Consider the following 18,677-nt stretch of genomic DNA (forward strand, 5'->3'; position numbering starts at 1 on the left):
TTCAAGTTGCCTATTAATGTTTTTGTACATACAAGTAGGCCTACATGTTGCCCCCCCCCCCCCCCCCCCCCCCCCCCACCCGATCGTTTTTAACTTGTTAAATTTCTTAGCCTCTAACTGCCAGGCCCTAGAATTACACGCAGGCCACGGGGGCCATGGTCTCCGTTGCCCCTCGTCTTGACCTTTGTGCCCTTCAAAAAGTTTCCTCTTTACTTTTAGATGTTCTAATGGAAGTGCCATTTGCAAAATAAAAATGGCCCTTTTCCAAATGTTCAAAGATGAAATTTCAGGCATTGCTACATGTACACACGTATGCTCAAATTTTCCCCCGAAAAAAAAAAAAATACAATCAACCAGTATCAATGCAACCTGTAAAAGTACTGAGCAAAAAAGTTTTTGAACTTGACATTATCATGTAAGGTAATTGACACTAAACAGTAATACTACAGTCTTGCACCAAGACTACCTCCTATGGATTGTGAACAAGACATCTCATTGTCTATGATAGCCTGGTGATTACAGTGTACTGACCTTACATACCCGCAGCATCATGTCTACACAAGATGACCCAAGGAGAGGACAAGGACATGTAATGTTATACAAACAAAACACTGAGTAAAAATATGAACTGCATAATGCACAATGGGTGAACACAGACTCTGGCATTGTGTTTTTTTAGCATCTGTGTGATCGATTACCATGTAGTGTTATAGTGATGCGTTTATCACATATACTGTATGTAACAATTATACCCTTGTGTATTTTTTTTTCAATGAATTGGTTTCCCATACATGTATGTGACAATGAAACACATACATGTATACGATGTTGGAAATTTTGTTAATTTCCCTTCATAACCAAAACTCATTTTAATAAAGGCAATCAATTCAAAGAAAAATTGTAAGTAGGCTATGTTAATATTGTAGCAGCAGGAGTATTCGTTCTTGAAGGCAGTGGACACTATTGGTAATTACTCAAAATAACTATTAGCATAAAACCTCACTTGGTAACGAGTAATGGGGAGAGGTGGGTAGTATAAAACATTGTGAGAAACAGCTCCCTCTTTCAAGAAAAGAGTAATTTTCCACGAATTTGATTTAGAGACTTCAGATTTAGAATTTAAGGTCTCAAAATCAAGCATCTGAAAACAGTGTTTTTACTTTCATTATTATCTCGCAACTTCCATGACCGATTGAGCTCAAATTTTCCAGGTTTGTTATTTTATGCATATGTTGAGATACAGCAAGTGAGACGACTACTCTTTGACAATTACCAATAGTGTCCAGTGTCTTTAACTGTCATAATATTGGGTGATAAAATGAACGGTATAAAGTCCAAGCTGAAATCTACACACAAAGCAAAAGTTCACTTCATAGTGCTATAAAACCTACAATACGTCCACATGACATACAGGCAGACATTGAAAATACTTGACACCCAAACTGCTTTGAAAAGTCCAGTCAGCCACAGAAAAAGTACACCGTGAAAGATTCTTGGTTGCAAACTATCCGCCTAAAGCTCGCTGGCATTCCATTCCCTTCTGATCACAGCCCAAGATTTTGCTCAGTTGGGTTTCCCATAGAGGGGTTTCCACACAATAGGGCCCCCAAACACCAGACATCCTCAAACCTGTGAACAAATTATGGCTGGGTGACCCTAAGGTGAATAGGGCCCAACAAAAGGTGTATTAAAATGGGCAGCCCAGGGGAACTGTTATCATTGACTGGTGATGTATTAATGTGGCTGCTCGGGACCACCAGGCCCGGTACATACAGTGAGAGCAAAATGCTATGCAAAATGTGTCGGTTGCAAATCAAAAATCACCATTTGCTACTCAATATTGCCATTCAGTGTGCACAAAATTTGTTCAGTAAAAAATGTTTTGCTATGCAAAATTGCTAGATGAAATCGTTCCCTGACAAGTAGATATTGCAGGTACTTCACATGGTACATGTATGTAGACCCTTTTATACATGTAGAGCACCTTTTTTTATTTCTGCAGAGAAATCTCAGAGTTCTCCCCAAGATTTGTAAAAACTGTTGGGCATTCTGGACCCAAATGTTGGAAATTTGGCTTTAATCTATAGGCTATACCATGAATTATCAAATACCTTCGAATGGGACGTAAAGCCGTTGGTCCCATGTGTAATGCATGTAAAAGAACGTTAGCACCTTGTAAACCCTTATAAGGTGCTAAATAATTGGGTCTCAAAATTCATCACTGCAATTACCTATCTTTCTGAAAGTTTGTATATACTCAGTGCCTTGAGTACTGTACCTTGTTTGGTAGATACATGTACGTGTGCTATAATAAGACTTTGATGTTATATTATTATATTATATATTATAATTACTCAGAAGCAACTGAGTCATTGCCCTGGTGTTCCAAGAAGAAACATTAATGTCCCTAATAGAGCTAAAGTTGCCCTTTACTTTGGAAAAACTGCATTGCCCTCACAAGAACAATCAGGCATCCTACGTAATCACTTGAATCGGTTCATCCAATACAATTACCTAAACAGTGAAGGTTTGGACAATAACTAAAAACTTTCAACAGAGGGCGCTAGAACTGTTTTCTGCTTACTCATAGAATTGTATGCACAGGGCCAACTTGTACAAAAATCCAATTGTCTAATGCACTACTTGTACAAGTAGGAAGTGTTTCAATGAAGAAACATGAAACATAATTGTACATCGTCATTGTAGTACCGAACGTTTCTTACATGGGAATGTATGAATGTCTTAAGCATCAAGGCTGTCTACATGTATTTAATATTAAACAATTTCTTCAAGTAGTAATTAATTAAAATTAGTAAAGCCTACTTGAATTTTGATTGTATTTTGTAACTTTCTTTTAGCAAGTTTACAGAACTCGCTGTATAAGTTTTAGTGCCCTCTGCACTTCAATTTTGCATGTAGTAATTAAATTTTATTCTGAAATCATTAATTTTTTTTTTGCTCTTCTTTTTTTTCTGACGATGTAGTCGTTCCAGAATCATTCGACCTACCAATATCGTTTTCTTATTTAAATTTTGAATCCTCCTTTAACATGAAATGCATTGCCAAAGCAGGAAGCAAACCCAGTTTCCGATAAGTAGGGCTACTTTCACAAACGCTCAGAAAACGGTGTTTTGTAACAATGACTAGGTGCACATTGATCAAAAAGTAGAATTCACAAAATTGTATAAAACAAATTAGAAAATTGAACATTAATCTAATAAGCTGCAGGACAGTATGGCAAATGGTATGTCAGAGTCCTTGCAAGAATATCTTCCATTCTTCCTACTTTTATTGACTCCTGATTGTTCAATACGGCTGGAGCTTTTGCCAACTATCCATACACAGCTTTTATGTCAAGTACAAGTATAACAAAATGGTTATAGCCCCCTCTGTTGACAGTAACTCTGTAAGGTGCATCAACACACTCGCAGGTGTGCTCACCATGAACATCCATCCATGTATACGCACCACAATAGAATGAACTATACAATATTTAGTGAAACAAACATTGTAATGTTATTACTAAAGGTAAAATTACAAGCTGCACACATCTAAAAAATACTGTATACTACTACAGACAGTCTGAAGAACACTTTGTCCAAATGTTTGCTGAAAACATGTTGTTGTGTACGAGGTCACCCTATGCCCTTTATAAACCATGGCCCTGGCCTTGGCCTTGGCCTTCCTAACTACAGTAGTTTCACCTTTTCAAACATCCTTGTATTTTTTTCAATGTTTTAATGGAAATGTCAGCCTACATTGATGCAGGACTTGTACTTGTTTGATTGTGATGTTACACAGAATGTTGCCTTTGGTCCACGCACCAACAATGCACAAGCAGTACATGTACACTGATTCCAAGCATAATGTCTGTTACCATGCCTAGATTGAGTGTGTGTGCTTCTGTATCACAATAGAATGAACTATACAATATTTAGTGGCGTGGCCGAGCGGATAAGAGCACCAAACTCAAGCTCTGGTGCTTCTGTTCAGCAGAGTGCTTCTGTTCAGCAGAGTGTGGATTCGAATCCCGGTCGTGACACTTAACTTATTGCTTCTCTCCACCCAGAGGTAAATGGGTACCTGTGAGGGCAGAGATGGTTCTTGTGATTGATTTAGCCGAGTAGCACATATTAATGTTGCACAGGCTGCATACTCCCCACCAGGGAGCTGAGATGGTTTAAGGAGTGATTTAAGGCCCAGTGACCAGGGGTAATAATGTGAAGCGCTTTGGGATGCCCTCCAGGTGTGAAAAGCGCTATATAAAAACGGGTTATTATTATTATTATTATCATCCTGTGCATGAACTAGAGAGCGCAATACTGGTTCAACGCCTGAAAAGTTCCAGACTCCATGCTCAGACAATCGGGCAAAGGAATGGCACCACGGCAAGATGGAATGCTCAAATGACATCACTAAACTCTACTCTAGCCAGTGGCCTGGTGGATATTTGGCTATTAAGTCTAAAATCTGAAATTGGCTCTACTGTAGTCCTCACAATGAGCCCATGGCACTCACAGCAATTGCCATGGTGCCCTGTGCTTTTGCTGTGGTGCCCTCTGCAATGTTCCAGTACATCTTCACATTGTCCTCATAGAAGCGCCCCTTAGTAACAGAAGAAAGTTGCTGTGCCCCTTCAAGGGTGAAGTTCAAGACCTGCTACTGTGTAAATGAATGAAATTCCTTGCTTATAAATTACAAATGCGCTGCAAAGCTATAACCATACAGTCAGGCCTAATACATTACGGAGGCAGTAATGGCGACTGCCTCATACACCCTGGTCATTGCATTGGTGCCCTTGAAATGCTCCAATAGAAATTTACAATTTCCTCATGAGGACGCCCCTTACCACGGAGAAAATGCCTTAGTGCCCTTGCCCTTTCAAAAAAAAGCTTACAGGTACCATAGAGCAAGGAAGCAGGTACATTGTAAACTACTGTACATCATGAATATTATTCAACCACAGAGATTATGACCTTCCAACGAGTTGACATTTAATTACAGCAAACATTGACAACCCACATACATGTACATGTAGTGTTAATAAATCTGACTGGTTATCCACAAGGCTAGAAGGCCTCCACACTCACAGGAGTGGAAAGGGAGAGGTTTTAAGTGTTTACATTGCCCTGACATTCAGGTCAACATAGGATCAATAAGCAATGCATGCATGAAGCTCTAGAGTAGTATCCCTCGAGCTACATGTACAGGTACTACATTGAAGAAGCTGATGATCTTCCTAAACAACAGGCCATGTGCAGTCAAAGCAGATAAGCCTTAAATTAATGCATGCGGGATCACCAACCAGCCATGCCTTCCTCAATCCTTGTTTTTGGAGATGACAATTTAGAGACGTCGAGTATTCAAATTATTACATGGCATTGATTTGTTTTCCTTCTCTATAAATAAGGGAATCAATGTGTGGTGAAGAGGTTTTCAACTAGTAGTTTAATCCCAACGAGGCCTGGTTCTTGATGATTTTACCGAGACTAAGTCGAGGAAAATTATAAAGAACCAGGCCTCGGCGGGTTTAAACCACTAGTTGAAAACCGATTCAACACACTTTGATTCCCATTCATATACCTTTTCGGTCAACACATCGACACTTTTTGCTCAAAAAGTAAAATAAATGCAAAAATGATAATTGTGCAATGATTGGTTTCAACACAACACCCCTTCAGCTATGAAATGGTAAAGCCCTCCGTCGCCCTCGGGTAAACAACTCCTTATAAGGGAATGCTGTGCGCGTCGCACGCATCGCGTGATGTGGCACAACTGTTTCAGCAGTTGCTCTCAAGCAATAGGAATGAAGAAACTGTCTTATAATCACCGGTGTGCAAGCTCGCGTGTCACGCCCATGTTTCAACACTTTTTACTGGTCATAAACAAAGGTTTATACACACCCATGTGACGCGCTCTCCACCAATAGGAATAGCGAAACTGTCTGAGGTATTTATGAATAGCTGTTTAAATACACTATGGTACAATCATATGTATTAAAGCTACATGTATGATCAAAAGATGAAACTTAAAATCCATGATAGGTACAACCCCCCCCCCCCACCCCACCCCCTTCAACCACTCTGAATGTGGGAGTTATGCACAATATGTACAGTACACTCATTGTACCATGCATGTACATGTAGCATGTACAGGTACATCATTGAGTGAGGAACAGGTTTACACAAAGTTTTACAAACTGAATGTCACCGCCTCATTTCAAATTCAAGTGTACTGATAGCCATTAAACAAGACAAACTCGTAATGCAGATTGTTAAAGGGGTCATGAAATAATATATGTAGGCTACTGTACATGTAAATGTAGGGATAGATGGCCCTTCCATTCCAAAACCAGGCACTTCCTAGCCTGCCGAAAAGTTTGAGTATCGGCAGCAATTGGAGGCATCGAGCATATCAGCCCATACACTAGCTTGTGCATGGGAAGAATCCTACTATTTCAATTTGCAGTGAAATCAAAATAAGCAAACACAAGTTTGTGCAGTATTGAATAATGCTATTTTGTTTAAATTTAATGCTGTATTTTGTTTTACTGTAACTTCATGTAAGCCCCTTTCACACGTGAACCAAAAACTAACAACCATTATTTGGCTCGCGTGCACGTTGTCTGTCCCAAAGTTTGCATTGGCGATTCTAAACCAGGTTGGATTTTTTGAGGTTTTGATCACAGTTGTTTATAAGGCGGGACCATGGCGATTTCATTACACAGATTCATCTCACATGACGCACATTTGCGATTTGATTACATCGATGCAATTTTGTTGCAATTGACCACCGTTTAGAGATCTCACATGAAACGGGCTTTATGTGTTTTACAAACAATCTCCAATTTCAATCAGTGTTGATTTTGTGAGGTCCTTCTTAACAAGTACAATGTAGCTGTCTAACTAGACACCTGTTATTACATTCACTGCCCAATTCGATATCAATCCCCCACAAAATGTATGCTAATAATATGCTAACTAAATCACCAAAGTTCCAATACTCCCCTGCCACGACCAAGGACAATCCCAGAGCCTGTGAAAATTCCTCCCCAAATTACCTGGTTTGAGAATCCAGGGCTTGGCCAAGTACTGTGTGCACCAATGCGGAAGTGACATCCTAATGAAGTGTGTTATAATACATCCCAAGTCTGTCAACACTCACTGGCTTCATAGCAGGAGATATAGGACGAGTTGCCTGTGGTTAATTGAATTCTATTTAAATATGTGAGTCACCCCCCTGGGTGCCTGCGTAGTGAAGAAGATGCATCTACAAGGAGGCATAAGCAAATAATTTTTAATCTCGTCATTTCTTAATATGAAATGGATTAGTTTTAATGTTTGCAGACACGTATACTGGTACCTCCAAGCTTAGCCTCCATGCTCAAACTCCAAGGTACATACATCATGTAGGCCAACCAGGTAGTGATACTTAGGCCTGCAATTTAAATTCCTCATAAGTGCGTACATGTACGTGTGTAGGCCTATGTACATGTACATAGGATGTACACAATGCGCATACTGTACCTGTAGTGATGGTGTACATGGTGTATGCTGTACTCATTTCCTCCCAGAGACAAACTTAACGCAAAAGACCTGAAACAATGAGACCAAACAACGGAAACATGCGCGCATGTATGCACTGCGCACAACTATCAGCCAATGAAAGGTCTTCATTGATCTTAGTGAGGGTAATGCTTGGGTCTTGTGACATCTCGTGCAATTAGTCTATGTATATCAAACTACTTTCTTATCACCAAGAGTCTACTAGTAAATGAGTTCGTTTAAGAAAATCATCACACAATTTTACCCCAACAAATTTAAGCCTACGCAAAAAATATTCACTATATTAAAAATATTGTTTTTGTCTTATCTTTTTTGCAGTGAATTATCTCTCTGAATGTTTTGCAGCGTAAAGTAAAAATAACTCTCAAACCCCCAGGATGTTCACCAGTATTTTGTGGGGGTGTGAAGCGTAGGCGTCTCAGGGGCTCGGGCAGGTGCTTGCCTCCCATCGGGGCCCCCAAGAGTCTGGCCAGAGTCTTGAAGAACATAAACAATTATCTCCCAAATCAAACCATTCACAGCAATCAGGCCTGAAAATTACACACAGGCCAAGGAGGCCATAGCGCATGTTGCCTCTGGTCGTGGCCCCGGTGCCCCTTCAAAAGTTTCTCATTGACTGTAAGTTTTTTTCAAATGCAAGTGCCCTTTACAAAATGAAAATGGCCTTGGCCTTGCCCTTTCAGAGATGAAATTCCAAGTCTGAGCAGTTACCCAATAATGAAAATCAGAGAGATCTTGTAAACTGGGGTTCAAAATATTAGTTTTACTTTAAATACAGCTTTGGTCTGATTTGTCTCTGGAGTGAGACTTTCTTTGCGATCATGAAGTTCAAGTGACTTCATGTTGGTTTTCCCTCGTACAAACTCCATTGCACCATAGTGAGAAACAACCATTGGAATTTCCTGGGGTTTGATTTCCAAGAAATTGGCTCTGTAATATGATTAGGTCTTAAAGACACTGGACACCTTCGGTAATTCTCAAAGACCAGTCTCACTTGGTGTATCTCAACATGCACAAAATAAGAAACCTGTGAAAATTTGAACTCAATTGGTCATCGAAGTTGCGAGATACTACTGAAAGAAAAAACACCTGTGTCATAAGAAGGTTGTGTGCTTTCAGTTGCTTGATTTCGAGACCTCAAAATTTAATTCTGAGGTCTCAAAATGAAATTCGCGGAAAATAACTTCTTTCTCGAAAACTATGCTACACCATGTACGTCAGAGAGAGCTGTTTCCCACAATCTTTCAATCAACCTCTCCCCATTACTCATTACCAAGTTAAGTTTTATGCTAATAATTATTTTGAGTAATTACCAATAATGTCCACTTCCTTTAAAATTTGGCTGTGATGAAAGAGTTGAGCAATCAAAGTTGTGGAAAATTACTTCTTTCTCGAAAACTACGCTACGCTACTTCAGAGGGAGCTGTTTCTCAGAATGTTTTATACTTTCAACAGCTCACCATTACTCCTTACCAAGTAAGGTTTTATGCTAACAATTGTTTTGAGTAATTACCAAGTTTCCTCTACCTTAATACAACAGAAATATACAACATGTTCACATCTTCACATAAATCTCCCTTCAATATTTACATCATGCGCACTACTCTAATTTGCTTCAATCTCCTCACAACCATTTGAAACAAACACAGTTCAACAAATATCAACCCCCAAACAAACCCTGCTGCCTTTTTTTTCTTGAATAAAACAAATTACTGTACAACTGTTGTAGCTAGAGGGTTTTCAGATACCCATGAAGAAGAAAAAACATGTGGGTTGCGCACAATACGTAAATAGCTGCAAGCCACCATGGACGACATTCCCGATGCGCAATCGCAGGCAGATATTAATTACAATTTACCCGGGCCCAGACATTGACTCTACCTCTAGGTTCTCTTTAACTCAGATTTTGTTTTGGCTGCCTATCTCTGTCTGAAGTGGAATATTAAATTCCACTTGCTCTGAGCTACACGCATATAATTGAGTTCCTTACATCATCCATCTAGTCTATTCAGTTTCTGCTATTTCATCCCACTTTTAATTGTAATTTTTTGTTATCTTACACTTCCTGTTCAGAGCTTAGAAACCTTGTATTAAGCGCTATATAAATGCATGTTATTATTTTATTATTACTATCCACCGATCTAGACTCAACACAGACATCAATGGAGAATGTGTTTAAGTCATGGACATTCAATTTAAGAATCTGAGAACATCAAAAGAAACATCTCCTTGAACAGTTTTCAAACCAAAATGGCACGGACAAACTGTAGTTCACGGTCATAAGAAGTGAGCATCATTAATTACAAGATACAAATAGTACAATATATTAGTTCATTGTGGATTCCTATCAACATACTGCAAAGCGTAACAAGAGAAATTGATAAGGCCACATGAAGAAAAGATAAAATTGAGATCCTTTTTTTTTTTTTTTCGGATGGGGGAGGGAGGGAGGTGTTTTTTTTCTTCAATAGTTTTGTCAAACAAATTTATTCCTAGATGACATTTTCTGTAAACTTTTTCCAACAACTAAGCACAGTATAGCCCAAGTAAATATTTGAAGAATTGTTCTTGCTTTGCAAACATGAATAAAAACCTGTACATTTTGAAAAAAATATCAGCTAAAAAGGTTGTTTTTTATGATTAAAAAAAAAGAGAGAAAAAAAGGGGGTCGGGGGGGTTTTTGAACGGTCAGGCAGGGACAATCAACAAATTTTTTTTATGTGGCCTAAACAGGGTAAAAACATGTCATTGAAACATAAAGAAACTAGACTTTTTAGAATTTGCTCAATGATGACAAACCATCTGAACTAATCATTGGCTGTCTGATTGATTCTTTAGCACATCTTTGAACCATCTTTTTGACTGCTTGGCACTTGGTAGGCTATCCTCCTATGGTAATCTTCCTATAACTTCAACCAGGGAAATTAACAAGGTCGGGAGAATATCATTTATGAAATAACTATGAATTGCGCACTGGTTTTAGTAAGCCCAAAATTACTGCTCAAATTATCCTTGCAAAGTTGATGAGTTTTAGAGTCTAACATGTATCAGAGGCTATGGTAAAATATTCCTTCTTTTTTTTTGGGGGGGGGAAACGAGATTGTTTAGGAGACAGTGGATATTTTGAAATGCAGGGGGCATTTTGAATATTAGTTATTGACCTCTGTGGTTGACCTCTGTGGTTTAGACACTACATGTATAACAAGCATAGCCTGATCACCTTTGAATACATGATTAGACATCTTATACACAATTGTTCACATGTACATGTAATTGGCGCTCTCTTTGCAGGGTAAATCCCAACCTAGATACGTTTGTAAACATGCTGGTACACTACAACTGCTGCTTCAAAAGGTTGTTGAACAAATGCCCATTGTTACAAGATGCTCTTAGTTTTCTTGTTTTTATATAAAAGTAGGCTACATGTACATGTGAAAGTTGGCATAAATTATGTCTATCTAAATGGTGTTTGAAGCTTTCCATGGTGTGAACAATAAGAAGTACAGGTAATACTGAATAGTGAATTTGGAGGTACAACCATGTTTAATATCTCTTTTGAGGGAGTGTTGGCTCTGAAAAGAGCCAGTGTGGTTTCAACGTGTCGAACAGTATTCTGCTCGTCTTCAGGAATCAAAAAAAGCCAGTGTGGTCTCAACGTTTCGAACGGTACACTCTGCTCGTCTTCAGGAGATGAGCAGAGTATATTGTTCGAACTGTCGAAGACCACACTGGCTCTTTTCAGAGCCAACACTCACTCAAAAAAGATATTATACATGGTTATACCAGCAAGTTTACTTTTTAGTATTTATAGTTACTTCTTATGTGTATCTACATGCATGTACACATAACTCGTTTCATTCCATTAGAGATGCTATGTCAGATTTTTGGCCCCAAACATTAAAGAGTATCACCTGCTCTAACGAAAAAAAGTTCAACTGTTATTTTTAATGGTCAGGAACCATGACAAAAATTTAAAACCTTTCTTATAAACCACATAAGAATTGGTCACGTGATATATTGTCGGGATCCCAACAAAAACTAATTTTTAGCACTTTATTTCACTGCTACTAATTATTGGCAGACTTTTTCGAGCAATGGCTCAAATGAAAGCTTGTAACTTTCTCGACCCCTATCAAAATACCTAATTGAATTTTAAATCGAAATTTGTGGGTCAAATCGGCCAAAAATCTAACATAGCGTCTTTAACCTATATTGAGTGGATTCACCCTGGGCTGGACCTTGGTTGAGATTCCTTACACCATTCCATCCTTTCCCATTCAGAGACAATTGAGGATCCCCTTTGCCTGATGCAATCATGGACAACAACAATCAATCAGTTTGCATGCCTCACTTCATCAACAAAAAGCACTGCTAGTCAACAACCCTAGATAAACCCTGGTTGTCGGTATTGCCAAGCTGCACTTTGTAGACTTCAACAAAAGTTTGCTTTCCAAAAATAGGTGTTTTTCTTGTTTGTCTAGTTCTTTCAAATATTGATAGGTCGATAAACGGATGGAACACCGTAACATAGCTTGTACTATGTTTAAAAAAAATTATTTTCGTATCCATGATTTGGTTTTAACTTTGTATACAATTCTGTGCACTAACCACTGTTCATGAACAGCCTACAACTTACAAGCATAGAACCCCAAGCAAGCTGTGCATGTACTTTTGTGACTTCACCAAGTTTGCCTCCAAAGATGTGTGTTCTTCTCGCTTTATTGAAACTGTACTGTGCATCAAAAACTTGCAAATTTGTGAAATCGATGAAATTATGAAACACATCAAATCAAATTCAATTTTGGGGAAATAAATTCCTTTTCACGCTCATAATTTTGTTTAATTTGGTATGAAATGTTATCTTTATTAGCACACGGCCGTATTATGACAATACTAGGAAATATTTTTGTGCCATAATTCTGCGCTGCATGACTGGTTGGAATTTCACACCATTTATGGTAGATTACAGGAAGTGTCAGGTCAATACATCAAATGGCAATGCAAAGGAATGTACATGTTAAGTGCATGTGCCCTTTTCTGGCAAAGCTGGACTGAGTCTAATTGTCAAGAATAATTTAAAATGGCCCAACCCCAAGAAAATTACCCAAAAAAGACAAGTAGAAGAAAACACCATAAAATTTATTTTTCATCAACTGAAAACATGCAAGTACAAACTTCTTTTGTGGTTATGGTTGTGTACTTTTTAGCCTACAAATGTCGAGAGGACTACCGGTACCTACATTATTTGCCTGCCTTTCACTTTCACAAGAAATTCTTGGCAATTCTGCACTTCCATTACGACTGTTTCAGACTTGTTGTTGTAAACAACATGATGTGATATACAATAAAAATCAACATGTAACCAAAGATTATACTGGCAGTTTTTGGCAGTAATCAAAATGAAACAGGTAGAGAAGGATCTACAGACAGAACTGACAGAGCTCAGTTTAGTCACTTAGTCAATTAGGGTGATGTGACCAGTCAAACTTTATGATTGACTCTATAGTTTTCCAAAGGAAGTGCCCTTTGCAAAATGAAATATGGCCTTGCCCTCTCAATAAGAAATTCCAGGCCTGGGGTTTTCCCAGTGTCTGGCTGTGGCTGCCAAGTGCCAAATGGCACTTTCTAAACCCTTACATAATAAGGTTGCACTACATAAATAGGTGTCATAATTCATACACTACAAAACCTGACTACCTTTGAAAGTTTTTCATCTTTGAGCACCTTATTGGTGATATAAGACTCAAAAATTAGATGAGCAAAGATGATCAGACTGCTTACTAGTCAGGGGAAAAAATGCCCGACTGTGTACTGTATACTGTCAGGCGATACTGCGATAGGCTCACATGTACTTATGAAACATGTACCGGTTCATGTCCGCGTATAGTATGCAGCCTCATACCGAACCACGAAAATAAAAACTCGTCTGACTTTCTGAATCCTGTAAACACTTGGATCAAATGAACGGATCCGAGAGACACGCAATAGCTCAATGTAATTGGATTAGACCATTTCAATGGGATTATTGCCAGGTATGTCTGCCCATTCAGCAAAATAAAAACATATAGTGCGACAGCCACTGGCGACGACGCCACAGTATAACCTCAATTCGGCTAAATGACTTTACAAATGTATACTGTATTTTTCATACAGTTGGAAAATTTTAATCAGTATTGAGCAGGGAAATTAAACCGTTAAGAATCTGGAATACTTTCTGTTCAGATAACTGTCTGCCTCCAGGCCTGCTACAGTCCCCATGAATTTAACAAGCAGCATGGTTTAAAAACGTCTTGAGAACCAAGACTACACAAGACTACAGCAAGAGACAAAGATTGATAATCAAAAGCACTAATTAAAGGCATGGACACTATTGGTAATTACTCAAAATAATTGTTAGCATAAAAACTAACTTGGTAACAAGCAATGGAGAGCTGTTGTTAGTATAAAACATTGTGAGAAAAGGCTGATGAAGTAACATATTTATCAAGAAAGAAGTAATTTTCCACAAATTTGATTTTCAGATCTCAGAATTAGATTTTGAGGTCCTGCACACAACTTCATGTGACAAGGGTGTTTTTTTTCTCCCATTATTATCTCGCAACTTCAACGACCAATTTAATTGAGCCCAAATTTTCACAGGTTTGTTATTTTATGTTGAGATACACCAAGTGAGAATAGTGTCCAGTGTCTTGGAGATAACCTACTCATTGTGTACAGCCAGCAGGCCTAACTACGTGTACATGTAGTTAGTAAATTGCATTGCAATGCAATGACAGAAGTGCATTATCAGCTAAATCTGATAGTAACCATACCCTAATTGGTAAGCAAACCACCACTACCACTCAATGAATACAACAATACAATTTGACTTTCCTCCTATCAGGGTCCATGTGTGTACAGTGATTGGTAGGTATTAGCGTCCACTTATACCTTGCTTATACCATGCATGTTGGCAATCAATTATCACCTGGCATACAAAGCAGTGCCCTAAGAACCTGACTGGTTAAATAAACCTCACATTTATAACAGTGTCAAAGTGAACAACGTGAGTGGCTTTAGTACTTTAGTAGACTGGGCCCCTGTTTTGTGTGCTTATAATGTGAAGCTTCTCCGTGATGCCCAAATTTACACATATCAAAACTCACAAAGAATTTTGCAACTGTTGGCGTTGTCTTAGTTATAAATGATATTATCTCATTACAAAATGTCAGGCTCCTGCAGTATTGGTATTCAACGAATTGCAAAGCTTTACCCCCCCCCCCCATTTGTTTTTAACTAAGTTCTAACAAGTTGTCTGTTTGCATGCAGTTGGTGAATGGTTTTCTCAGACCATGGCCGAAACGGCCACTTTGACTACTGCTACGGCTAGATCGCACACGCCTGCCTATTCTTCAACACTGGCAGGTGTAAGCGATGTTAAATTTGCATCAGGGATAAGGAATATTAATTTTGGTTTTTACCCATACACCGATGTGTGTTAGCACTGTATACTCAGTACTTCCCAAGTCCTGTGAAAAAATATCACAGGCATGTTACTTGGATGGGATTCGAACCCACGACCCTTGCAATTCTAGAGCAGTGTCTTACCAACTAGACTACCGAGGTTGCCCGGTAGCTAGAGGCAGTTTGAATCCTATGTTTTGGCAGCGGGTACCGCAACAACTGGCAGGTGTGCTGATCTAGCTACAGCTGTAGCCGAAGCCACCGTTACAGGCAAGGCCTTACATTTGGACACCAAGTAATAACAGTATACGTTTTTAGTTTCATGTAATTTAATTGGTGGAATATGTTTTGTCACATGTCATGGCTGTACTTATATTTTGCCAAACTGTTTTGACCCTCCAAAACTTTCAAATATTGGAGTCCTGGGGTCGATTTCACAAAGAGTTAGGACTAGTCCTAGGAGATATTAAAAACGTATTGCTAGTCCTAAGCTGGATGAGTAACTCGTCCTAACTCGAGATAAGACTAGTCTTACTTGTGAAATCCAACCCAGTATTGGTTAATAATAATAAGACGTTTAGGACGCTTCACAGCCCTTTGCGCAGACTAATTTAGATGTTGTGACATTTTGCAGAGTGCCTGGTCTACAGTGTGTTCTGGACAATATTCAGATTGTTTACTGTCAATAGACACCAAAGCAAGTATTCCCAAATATCCTTGAAGATATCAACTGAAACTGAACCTGGAAGACTCAAATGACACTGTTGAAAGGTCCGTCACAGGCCAATGGCCAAGGAAAGGAGTGAAAACAGTTACACAAAACTGGGCATCTAATCAAATATTCTCTCACTTAAAAGGCAGTGGACACTATTGGTATTTACTTAAAATAATTATTAGCATAAAACCTTACTTGGTAATGAGTAATGCGGAGAGGTTGGTACATGTAGTATAAAACATTGTGAAAGATTTAGAACTTGAGGTCTCGAAATCAAGCATCTGAAAGCACACAACTTCGCGGGACAAGTAAGCGTTCGTGATTACAGAATGACAAACAATGGAATGACATTTAATATTTTGACATAACAACTAGAAATCATACAGCTCAGAGACTTAAACGCTTGCAAGCAACTGTCAACTGATTTCATTGCATTCATAGTGCTCATCGCTTTCCTTAAATGTTAGGGGTAGTTTTTCGCACTTTTTCTGAGGAAATTGTAATGGAAACATGTCAAAAACTGTATTAATTGCATCTTACCACTACCTAACATAATTATTATACCACTTGGAGCTGTGACCTGTCATGCAGTCAAGGTCATATTAACAGTTGATAGCAAACTTACATGTGTGCTATCCATGATTGTCTATTAAAAAGACGTATCCATTATTTAAGTTTCCAAAATGCATGTACGTATTCAAGAAACACCTTATAGTCTGTCCTATGAATGATAATTTCATAAAGACAAAGAATAACATATTTTATGATTGAATAACATTTTTATATTTATTTTATTTTACTTTCACTTCTTCTCAGCTTCAGGCCTGAAGTATTTTATTACTTTTAGGCATCTGACAGCACACACATTTGCGCAACAAGGGTGTGTTTTCTTTCATTGTTTTCTTGCAACTCTAATGACCAATTGAGTCCAAATGTTCACATTGTTATGTTATGTTGGGATACACCAAGTTATAACACTGGTCCTTGACAATTACCAAGAGTGTCCAGTCTCTTTAAAGGTAAACTTCCTCACTTTCTAATAATATTTATTCAGGCAATCACATTCACAAGCACATGTACACCCCATTAAAAATATTTAAGAAAACAAAGTAAAACAACAGTGAGGTGCCCAGGAGAGCATAAACTGTCGCCAAAAGGTGTATGTCTCCTAAATCCCCAAGCAGTAAGCAGTTAATCTAAGCAGTAAGATGCATGTTCTTGGATGTCAAAGACTTCACCACAATATTGCCCTGGACACTTCTAAGATCAGACCATGTAGATGAGTGTTCCATACGACTCATTATCCTGCAGTTCAATTTACCGTCTCTACATGCGTTACAGTATAACTTATAAGCACACATTATGTACAGTATATTATATTCCGCAATGCTTCGCACTCATGTTGACACTGCAGCCCTTCCAATACAAATATTTCAGAACAATTTATTATGCCTGTTTTCAGAGTCAACAGGGACTGCATTCCACGTCTGGCATAACTCTGACATCAAGTCAATCAAAGTCACATAAATATGGACAGAGAAAAATATAGATCTGTGGTATACATTGTCCAAGTACATGTATACAGTTCACTCCATTATAAAATGCAAGACCATTCTTCATTAATCTATTCCATATATATAAAATGCATTGCATTTACCCTGGTACCCTATTCATAAAGGTATTCTATCAGATTATATGATTAGGTTACCAGGATTGTTGTCCTGTTCATTCCATTATGCACTTGATGCAAATAAATTGATTCTCAATTCTGCTGGAAAGGGACCAGGTTTTTGTTTCCCCTTCAAGCCATCAGATTGATTACATCGATCGGAACCGTGGAAAAACATAATCAAGTTGTTTTGTCTGGCTTCCACGAAAAATACTAAGTTATGTACATAAATTGTACTTCGGAAATAACTGGCAACATATTCATTGAATCAGCTGCCAAGGTTATTTTAACTGATTAAATGTTACACATGTGGATTTAAATGCAGTGGACACTATTGGTAATTACTCAAAAAAATCATTAGCATAAAACCTTACTTGGTAACGAGTAATGGGGAGAGGTTGATAGTATAAAACATTGTGAGAAATGGCTCCCTCTGAAGTTGCGTAGTTTTCGAGACAGAAGAAATTTCCCACCAATTTGATTTCAAGACCTCAAGTTCAGAATTTGAGGTCTCAAAATCAAGTATCTGAAAGCACATAACTTCGTGTGACAAGTGTGTTTTTTCTTTCATAGTTATCTTGCAACTCCGACGACCAATCGAGCTCAAATTTTCACAGGAGAGGTGTGTTTATTTTATGAATATGTTGAAATACACCAAGTGAGAACACTGGTCTTTGACAATAACCAGTAGTGTCCAGTGTCTTTAAATAAGTTTTTAGCTTATTAGCCCTCTGTACACCATGAAAGACTCCATGCAGGAACGCACCTACCTCTGCACACTGCCGCCCACCATTTTACCACCATTTTGGGTGTCAATTCTTTTGTGTACATTTTGACTCCCAAAATAGCAGACAGAATAGGCGTTGCGTGACTGCAGGGGGTCTATTGACAAATATACGCTGATTTACAATATTAACAAGAACCTGTGAGCTTCAATTATACTTTTCAATCCCTTTACAAATACACTGTAAATTGGACATAGAATTGTGAACTCAAAGCCAAATTACTGCACGCGTGCACACTCTCTGCAGATTTTGATACAGATGGAGGGCGCCCTCATGCAGTGACAGGGTAAGCGTTCCTAATTCCATGTACAGCCACAAGCCTGCTTCGACCATGAGAAGACAGCCGCTTAATAAAAATACAATCAGTCTTCATGAATCATTGAAAATAGCCGATGAGCCATTTTTCAGAAATGACTGACAAAAATGATTTCTAGCGATTTTTAGGAATGCTTGTTGCTATAAACAATGCTTTTAAGTACCGTAAACCAATTATGAAATAC

At 38.4% G+C, this 18,677-nt stretch overlaps 1 protein-coding gene across 2 annotated transcripts in view; it reads right to left on the reverse strand.

Moving 5' to 3' along the window:
* The window catches only part of LOC139936930 (arf-GAP with GTPase, ANK repeat and PH domain-containing protein 1-like), a 99,011-nt gene that overhangs the window by 63,734 nt on the left and 16,600 nt on the right, over window positions 1-18,677 (reverse strand). The window lies entirely within an intron of this gene.

Source organism: Asterias amurensis, chromosome 5 (genome assembly GCF_032118995.1).
Source record: "Asterias amurensis chromosome 5, ASM3211899v1".
NCBI lineage: Eukaryota > Metazoa > Echinodermata > Asteroidea > Forcipulatida > Asteriidae > Asterias > Asterias amurensis.